At 45.6% G+C, this 7,463-nt stretch overlaps 1 pseudogene; it reads right to left on the bottom strand.

Annotated features, from left to right (window-relative positions):
• Window positions 1-233: 233 nt before the first annotated feature.
• LOC102468524 (peptidyl-prolyl cis-trans isomerase A pseudogene) lies at window positions 234-725 on the bottom strand (annotated as a pseudogene).
• Between the last annotated feature and the right edge of the window lie 6,738 nt (window positions 726-7,463).

Genomic DNA, 7,463 nt, shown 5'->3' with positions numbered 1-7,463 from the left:
CTGGGGGGTGATTTCTCGCTTTCTGTCTCTCTGTCTCTGTCTTTCCAGCAAGTGCATGCGCCCTATAGCAAAAATCTCTCTCTCAAAAAAAGTAATAAATAAAATTAAATAATTACAAAAATTTATTTTGTTATTACTTAGTTTTTATTTCCTAATCATAAACTTAACTTTGCAGTTCAGCTAGAGCTACAGAAGAAATGGTCTGGTGGTTGAGAGCAAACAAGTCACATTCATTAGAGCTGCCCACAGTCAGCAGTGGGGATCTTCTTGCTGGTCTTGCCATTCTTGGACCCAAAGCACTGCATGGCTTCCACGATATTCATGCCCTCTTTCACCTTGCCAAAGACCACATGTTAGCCATCCATGTACTCAATCTTGGCAGTGCAGATGAGAAACTGAGAACCATTTGTGTTGCGTCCAGCATTTACCATGGATAATATGCCAGGATCTGTTGTTTCAGGATGAAGTTCTCATCACCAAAGTTCTCACCATAGATGGACTTGCCACCAGTTCCATTATGGCGTGTGAATTCGCCACCCTGGCACAGAAACCCTGGAATAATTCTGTGAAAGCAGGAACCCTTATAACCAAATCCTTTCTCTCCAATGCTCAAAGCACAAAAGGTATCTCCTGTCTTTGGAACATTGTCTGCAAACAGCTTGAGAGACATGGCCCAAGGGCTTGCCGCCAACAGCGATGTCGAAGAACATGGTGGGGTTGACCATGGTCGAGGGCGAGAGACTCAGGTGGTGGTGTCTGCAAAGTAGGCTAAAATTTTTTTTAGAGAGGGGGCCAGCAAGTGGCATAGTGGTTAAGGGCACTGGACTCCCACATGGCTGACCATGGTTTGAGCCCTGGACCTGGCAGCTTGCTTTCTCACTTTCTCTCTCTCTCTCTCTCTCTGTCCTCCCTGGTCAAATGAAAACAAATAAATAAAGTTTAAAAAAGAACCAAAATTGTGATTTGCTTTATATGCAATCTTGTGTCTTGACTCTTAAACCAATAAAATGAAAACAACCACTTATTATCTCAAGGCTAATCTCAGCTCAGGATCCCATCCAACAAAAACATATACTCTAAAGAGGCTGGAGAAATAACGTAGAACTTTACTCATTATCTCATAGGAGGTGGCGATGGGGGAATATTAAAATCGATGTAATGAGGAGAACACTACAAAAATATTAAAGCAGTGTGTAAAGTGGATTTTTGCATGTTTTGTTGTGTGTTCACGATTAACACTTCCCTCACGAACCCTAGAAATGGTTACAGGACACAGACATCCCTCGTTTGCCTTCTCTTAGTCTCTATTCTAGTCGTCTCCCAACATCCATTATTCTCTATTTGACATAAATGGATTATTGGTTGAGCTGTGGTATCTCCTCTGAAGACTGCATTTCCCAGACTCCTTTGCATTAAGAGGTATCATTGTGACCAAATTCTGGCCAATAGGGAGTGTGTAGAACTGAGGCATGTAACTTCCTGACGGAAGCTCTAAAGGGAAGGCATGTTTCTTTTTCTTTCCCTTTCCTTGACTAGTATGTGGGAGCTAGAGCAGTGACCTTGGACTGTGACATGGAAGCCATACTGACGTTGCAAAGCCACAGAGGGACGCCGGGACTCTAATGGGAGTGGGAATCCCAGACAATCCACTTGGAAATTCAACTTCCATTTTGTTAAATAGATGCTTCTCTGCTAGAGCAACCAAACCTAAATCGAATTCATTCTTTTTTGCTCACAAGTTTATACTCAGTTCTCACTGGCTACGCTTGTTCTCTTTGACCCAGGGACCTGGCATCTTTATGAGTGCCTAATCACAGAGGGTAGCTGATACCCACCCTCACTGCCACCCTCCTTCACCCAAGCCTGTCTGCCCCTGTCGCTATCAGGTTCCGGGCATGGGTAGCTTCTCTTTCCTCCCTTGTGCTACTCATATCAATTAGACAGAGGAGCATATTAAGCACTTCATTATGATGATTAAAAACCTTAAACAATATCTTAATGGCTATACACATTCCATTGTAGAATTTTTAAATTAAACCCTTCCATTAGCTATTTGAGTTGTTTTCCTGTATTTGTCATTACAAAAAAATAACAAGGCATGATGGGAAGAAAATAGTCTGTGAGGGAGGCAGATGGGATCTGACATCTGCTGCTGCCATGTACCATCTGCGGGATTCTGGACAAGGCGTTTCTCCTCTCTGGACTTCTCTTGTCTTAATGCAAAGAAGTCTGGGAAACATAATTTGCCAAACGTAAGTTGCCACACCTGAAACAATAATCCCATTCACATCAAATAAGAGAAGAATGGGTGTTAGGAGACATTCAAAAATGCTGTAATAGTAACCAAAAATGCTAAAATACCCAACTCTCTGGTGTATTTGGAAGATAGCTTCCAAAGCAAGCCACCAGATCTGGGACTTGAGCTGTGGTCAGCCATGTGGGAGTCCAGCGCCTTAACCACCATGCCACCTGCTAGCCACACCCCCCAACCCCCATTCTCAGATTCTTAATACACACTTACAGGAGTTATTATTGACATTTATCAAATGCAAAAACCAAGGCTAAGAGAAAGTAAGGCATTTATCTAGAATTTTACTGCTCATAAATCAGACCAGATTAAACTCCTATTTTTTTTTTTTTAGAGAGGTTTTTGCTATAGGGCGCGTGCACTCGCCAGACAGAGAGAGACAGAGAGACAGAAAGTGAGAAATCAACCCCCAGAGGGGATGGCCATGCCACAATCCCTTCTCCTCCATTCTCCTCTTGGGATCTTGGGCACGCACGCACACATGCCCAGCAAGAGTTTAAGCCACCAGGTCCGGGACTCAAACTGCGGTCGACTACGTGGGAGTCCAGCAACATAGCCATTACACTAACTGCTGGTCCCAAACTCCTATTTTCTAACTTTTGGTCTGAGACGACTTACACTAAGAATATTGCAGACCCAGATGTCTAACCCTTATGGGACAGGAAACTTTACTAAAACCTTATGTGGTCACCAGCAGTTGGCATAATGGCTATGTTGCTGGACTCCCATGTAGTCAATCACGGTTTGCGTCCCAGACTCGGTGGCTTAAACTCACACTGGGTGCATGTGCATGCGTGCCCAAGATCCTGAGAGGAGAATGGAAGAGAAGGTATTGTGGCATGGCCATCTCCCCTAGGGGGTGATTTCTTGCTTTCTCTGTCTCTGTCTTCCTGGCAAGCACACGCGCCCTATAGCAAAAATCCTCTCAAAAAAAACCCAAAAACCAAAAACACTAAACCCTTCTGTAAAAATCAACTCTGTACACGCTTCCTTTATAACGGCATTGTTTTACTCCACCTTGTCCTTCCCTCCACACCCTTCATGAACACGAAGTGATAAGATGCAGTGAAAACCCACTGGCTTTGAGGAAGCAGGGGTCCTGGGATTTATTCCCAGCTCTTTTATCTATTCTTCATGTTGTCTTAGAAGAAAAGTCAACTCATCTGCAAACTGAGAACTCTGGATGATACCAAGGCCACTTCTTGCATAAACGCTGCATCATGAAGTAGAGTGATGTGGACAAATCTAAGTAATCAAGACCGAAACTCTTTGTCTTTAAAAAGATTAATTTTATTATTATTTAACTTGCTATAGGGCACATGCACTCACCAGGGAGAGATGGATAGAGAAAGCGAGCGAGAGACAGAAAGCAAGCTGCCGGATCTGGAACTTGAACCGCAATCAGCTGGTGGGAGTCCAGCACCTCAACCACCATACCACGTGCTGGCCCCTTGAAACTCTTACTAGCTGCTCTCTGCTAAGTATTATGTTACGCCCCAGCTCAGTAAACCGTCACAAATGTGTGCACATTTGTCGGCATTTTCTTTTGAGATGTCTTCATGCGCTACATTTTCATATGTGTATGATTCCACAGGTGTCTTTCAAGGGTGAGGCTGAGAATTTGAGGCTGCGTTTGCACAAGCAATTTGTGTGTAAAAACTATGGATTTGAATGGTGAAGGACTGGAAAGAAATGGAAAAATGAAATCATTTGGTTTGGGAGCTGGGATGAAGTTGACTTTTCCTTTTCTATCGCTCTTAATGTCATTTACGCAGTAACAACATCAACAACAGTAATACTTAAGATGCTGGTGGTCAATTCTGGCTTTGAGAACTTTGGTTGGTGGACTTTAGAAGAATAAAGCATTATTCTTTAAGAAAACATTTTTGGGCGGCCAGCAGATGGTATGGTGGTTGAGGTGCTAGACTCCCATATGGCCAACCAAGGTTCAAGTCCTGGACCTGGAGGCTTGAAAATCATGCCAGGCACAAGTCTGTGTGTGCTCCAAATCCCCAGAGGAGAATGGAGGAGAAGTGATTGCTGTGAGGCCATCCCCCCTGGGGGTGATTTCTCACTTTCCCTCTCACTGTCTCTCTCTCAGGCAAGTGCATATGCTCTATCAACCCCCAGAGGGGATGGCCATGCCACAATCCCTTCTCCTCCATTCTCCTCTTGGGATCTTGGGCACGCACGCACACATGCCCAGCAAGAGTTTAAGCCACCAGGTCCGGGACTCAAACTGCGGTCGACTACGTGGGAGTCCAGCAACATAGCCATTACACTAACTGCTGGTCCCAAACTCCTATTTTCTAACTTTTGGTCTGAGACGACTTACACTAAGAATATTGCAGACCCAGATGTCTAACCCTTATGGGACAGGAAACTTTACTAAAACCTTATGTGGTCACCAGCAGTTGGCATAATGGCTATGTTGCTGGACTCCCATGTAGTCAATCACGGTTTGCGTCCCAGACTCGGTGGCTTAAACTCACACTGGGTGCATGTGCATGCGTGCCCAAGATCCTGAGAGGAGAATGGAAGAGAAGGTATTGTGGCATGGCCATCTCCCCTAGGGGGTGATTTCTTGCTTTCTCTGTCTCTGTCTTCCTGGCAAGCACACGCGCCCTATAGCAAAAATCCTCTCAAAAAAAACCCAAAAACCAAAAACACTAAACCCTTCTGTAAAAATCAACTCTGTACACGCTTCCTTTATAACGGCATTGTTTTACTCCACCTTGTCCTTCCCTCCACACCCTTCATGAACACGAAGTGATAAGATGCAGTGAAAACCCACTGGCTTTGAGGAAGCAGGGGTCCTGGGATTTATTCCCAGCTCTTTTATCTATTCTTCATGTTGTCTTAGAAGAAAAGTCAACTCATCTGCAAACTGAGAACTCTGGATGATACCAAGGCCACTTCTTGCATAAACGCTGCATCATGAAGTAGAGTGATGTGGACAAATCTAAGTAATCAAGACCGAAACTCTTTGTCTTTAAAAAGATTAATTTTATTATTATTTAACTTGCTATAGGGCACATGCACTCACCAGGGAGAGATGGATAGAGAAAGCGAGCGAGAGACAGAAAGCAAGCTGCCGGATCTGGAACTTGAACCGCAATCAGCTGGTGGGAGTCCAGCACCTCAACCACCATACCACGTGCTGGCCCCTTGAAACTCTTACTAGCTGCTCTCTGCTAAGTATTATGTTACGCCCCAGCTCAGTAAACCGTCACAAATGTGTGCACATTTGTCGGCATTTTCTTTTGAGATGTCTTCATGCGCTACATTTTCATATGTGTATGATTCCACAGGTGTCTTTCAAGGGTGAGGCTGAGAATTTGAGGCTGCGTTTGCACAAGCAATTTGTGTGTAAAAACTATGGATTTGAATGGTGAAGGACTGGAAAGAAATGGAAAAATGAAATCATTTGGTTTGGGAGCTGGGATGAAGTTGACTTTTCCTTTTCTATCGCTCTTAATGTCATTTACGCAGTAACAACATCAACAACAGTAATACTTAAGATGCTGGTGGTCAATTCTGGCTTTGAGAACTTTGGTTGGTGGACTTTAGAAGAATAAAGCATTATTCTTTAAGAAAACATTTTTGGGCGGCCAGCAGATGGTATGGTGGTTGAGGTGCTAGACTCCCATATGGCCAACCAAGGTTCAAGTCCTGGACCTGGAGGCTTGAAAATCATGCCAGGCACAAGTCTGTGTGTGCTCCAAATCCCCAGAGGAGAATGGAGGAGAAGTGATTGCTGTGAGGCCATCCCCCCTGGGGGTGATTTCTCACTTTCCCTCTCACTGTCTCTCTCTCAGGCAAGTGCATATGCTCTATGGCAAAAATCTTAATTGAAAGAAAGGAAGAAAGAAAAAAACATTTTGGGGGGTGAGAAGGTGGCACAGAGGTTAAGGCACTGGATTCCACATGGCTGACTGAGCAGTTGGAGTCCCAGACCCGACAGTTTGAAAAACATACTGAGTGTTAGTGTTAGTGTGTGTGTGTCTGTCTCTCTAAAATCTCATGCAAAGAATGGAGAAGGGACTGTGTGTGGCCATCCCCCATGGGAGGTCATTTCTCACTCTCCCTCCCTCTCTCTCATTCCATGTTTCCTCGGTGAGCATACATGCCCTATAGCAAAACTTAAAAAAAAAAAATGCTTCTGAACTCCTGTTTAGTATAAGTCAGAATAAGTGAACATAATAGATGTGAGTAGCCTTCAGGGGGTCCCTGAAATTGGCCAGAATCTACGAATGAGCAGATTTCTGCACATTGCATACACACTAATTTGCTGCACAAACAAGTTTCTGCGTACTGGCAGGTCTTCTGGGCCCTGTTTCAGGAGAGTCCTTCTTGCTCCAGTGCTTCCCTACAGTCTCACTCCCTGCCCTCACGTGAAGGGAGAGGCCTGGTGTCAGCCCTGCCCTCCTTATCAACTCTGGGCGGTTTTGTCCACACCCCACTATGCAGGGTTATTTATCAGTGTCTGGAGACATTTCTGGTTGTCGTAATGAGGAACGTGCCTGCTGCTGGCAGGTAGTCGCAGAGGCCAGGGGTGCTGCTACCCACCCTTCCAATGCTGGAGAGCCCCGACAGAGGGGCGCTCTCCAGGCCCCAAGTCAACGCCAGGTTAAGGAGCCACACTTTACAGATAAGAGAAGCCAAGGCAGGGTGGAAGCGTCTGCTCCAGTCCCTGTGGGCAGGCTGTTGTTTACCAAGGCTTAGAAGGGAGCAAGGGGCAGGGGTCAGCCCCTGAGTTCTGCCCCCTCCAAACCCCCCAGGGATAGCATCAGCCCCTGGAAATCTGGTGCCCCAAAGCTTTGCCCGGATGAAGACTGATCTCACTGAAATTCACTCTACCTGTGCACTCAGGCAGTTGGACCCAGGCCCCAAATGGTGTCCGTGACATACATTCCAACACTCACAGGCTGCTCGGTGACAATCCTCTTTCTACAAGGCCTGTTTCTCAGTAGCAGACATTCTGCAGAACCAGTTTGTCAAGCTTCCCACCCCACCAGAGATGTCTGTGGAGCCCTGACACTTCCAGATCTCCTCCTCCTTGATGACTGAACTCCAAGGCACTGAGGACACTCTGGACAAGGAGTCGGGTACTAGGTGAAGGGGAAGCTGGCAGCCAGGCCTAAGAAGAGACACC

This window comes from Tupaia chinensis, unplaced genomic scaffold (genome assembly GCF_000334495.1).
Source record: "Tupaia chinensis unplaced genomic scaffold, TupChi_1.0 Scaffold000057_1, whole genome shotgun sequence".
Classification (NCBI taxonomy): domain Eukaryota; kingdom Metazoa; phylum Chordata; class Mammalia; order Scandentia; family Tupaiidae; genus Tupaia; species Tupaia belangeri.
Note: the sequence above shows the minus strand (reverse complement) of the source record. Positions and strands in the feature narration are given on the sequence as shown.